A 2,436-nucleotide genomic window follows, 5' to 3' on the forward strand; every position below is an offset into this window, starting at 1 on the left:
TAGAGGTGGCCAATATATTTTACATGGATTGCAATTTGGCATGGGTAATAGTGAAGAATTTTTCTACTACATCAAGGATGACTTCACTCAACTAGCAAATATGAGTTGCTAGAATCATCCTTCATTGCCATTCTATCATTCCATAGTGTTGAATGCAAGGATGGTAAGAAAATGTGATCCTAAAAATGAGATTGATAACTAGGAATGAATACCTAGGTATTAGGGTCTACTTGGAGGATTAAAGAAGCAAGATGGTACATTACCTTCCACTAGATAAAGGATTCCTAAAATATCTTTCAAAAGGATTAGATTTATATACTGAATAGGACACTCCTTTCTCTCAATGTTGCCAACTACATACTCATTGTAAAGCTGTGATTTCCTTGCACTACACGTGTTGCTAGTCGAGTGCCACATCCCCACACTATGACGAACCTTCTATGCTCACAACATTGGCAATCATGTAGGCCCCGAGAAGATCGATTCATGAAGCTCCCACAAAATAGGTGGCTTGTGGGCTTCCACACCAAACCACTACAATCCACATAAACTAGGGTTGTTCATGTAGGCGGGCACCTATCAAAGTAATTCTCGAGAGTCCAAAGTGGGTTGCAGCAGCAACAAACTTTGATGGGCGAGGAACTTGGAATTACTAGGTTAAGTGATGAGAGTCAAAGTGTTGATCAAAAGGAAGACGACACGCACAGTCGCATGTGATGATGAGAAGGAATCATTCGCGTCGATATTATTCCCCAGCTTTTATAAAAGTAATTACGGAATCATGAAGGTGGTGGGCTATCTGAGACAGATAATGTGCGAATGTAATCTCAGAGACAGATAATGCGGGAATGGAATCTAGCAGCCGCTGGATGATCACTGGCTGATCAGTACATAGCTCTTATATATATATATATATATAAGGAGGCGCGTGGCTTGCAACATTCAACGAGTAACGATAACAGCTGTTATTAGAGAGAGAGAGAGAGAGAGAGACAGACTACACGCACTGAGAAAATGTCTTTCCACGATCATCACCACCATCATCATGTGCCTCCTCCTCCTCCTTATTACGAGCAAGGAGCATATTCACACCACCACCACCATCCTCCCCCTTACAATAGCGGTGGGTATGTTCAGGAATATCAGTCCTATTCATTCAATGGTGCCCCGGAATACCCCCCCCACCACCACCACCACCAGCCTCCTCCAGTGGTAGGCGTCGCCTCGCCCCTACCCTTGTGACTACACGTGTGTTTGAGCTTGCTTGCTCCAATTATTTCTGAGTATGGACATAATTTAGTGTAATATGGAGTGTTTCAGTTTTGATCTTGTTCTAACGCCTCTCTACTCTTTGCATTGCACCTTCCTAAGCCCTTCTAATGTTTGTGCTTCATCATACCACATATGTCACCTTTCGCCTAGAGCACTTGTAACCTTTGCACTTGATCTTGCATATGCCATCTTCTAACTTCTCCTAAAGCAAAGCATTTTGTGCCTAACACTTTACTACTACGCTATTTAGAAAATGAGAGTGGAGCATATGTGGACTTTGAAGGTGTGATTAAGTACCATAAATGCATTTAACAATGTTAATGTAAGTTTTTGACTCGTGTGCCTTGCAAAAGTAGTATGACTTACATGTGTTAGTGGTAGGCTTGGGCTCTGGCAAAAACCAACCATAAAATGCAAGCCTACTTGGTTCCTCGCTTGTCTTTTCAAAATTTGGTCCAAGTTCAAAGCATTAACTCCTTATGGAAAGTATATCACCACTTGTGCAACTCCCCTTGTATTGCCACTTACCAAGTTCCTTTTTTGCATCTACAAGGCATGGGGCATGGAAAATCTCCATGTGGCATAAAACCCAATTATGTTGATAATCCACTTGTGACTTTGTTTCCTCAGGTTTATGAAACAGACACTCGTACAGAGTATGTTCAAGGGCCTCCCTATCACCATGGGCGTTCTTGGTAGAGATGAAATATGCATACAATAATGGCCTGTAGAAGGCGGCCTTCAACTATCTAGATCGAATAAACGCACTCATATGAAGCCTTAAAGGCTAAGCTAAAATCCTTAGACTCAATTTGGCAACATTATATACATAAAACTTTGATTGAGTTTAAAGTGTTTTGGGAAACTATCCCTTACTTAATATCTCTAGTCTTGAATGTATAATTTGTTGAGATTATGTTCTTCCAAGTTGATTTTCACTATTATTTAAAGTCTGCTAGCACATGTTGACATATGTAAAGTGAGTTGCTCTTGCATGTATAAGGTATACACTTTCTTATAAAGTGTATAAATCCATTAAAGAAGTTTGATTATTAGTTGTGCTTACTAGTACACATAGAAAACTAAGGGACTTGAAAAGAATGAGTTTCATTTAAAGAAAGAATGATGCACAAGCATGATTAGGAGCTTTCACTTTTAGTTGGA

The 2,436-nt window shown here is 40.1% G+C and overlaps 1 long non-coding RNA gene across 1 annotated transcript; it reads left to right on the forward strand.

Annotated features, from left to right (window-relative positions):
- The first annotated feature begins 925 nt into the window (after window positions 1-925).
- LOC148012961 (uncharacterized) lies at window positions 926-2,152 on the forward strand. The gene is made up of 2 exons (XR_015688819.1): window positions 926-1,212; window positions 1,903-2,152. It is a non-coding gene; the product is annotated as an uncharacterized LOC148012961 (long non-coding RNA).
- The last annotated feature ends 284 nt before the right edge of the window (window positions 2,153-2,436 follow it).

Source organism: Lygodium microphyllum, chromosome 26, assembly GCF_053477565.2.
Source record: "Lygodium microphyllum isolate KBCC chromosome 26, Lygodium_microphyllum_v1.1.10, whole genome shotgun sequence".
NCBI classification, from domain to species: Eukaryota; Viridiplantae; Streptophyta; class Polypodiopsida; order Schizaeales; family Lygodiaceae; genus Lygodium; species Lygodium microphyllum.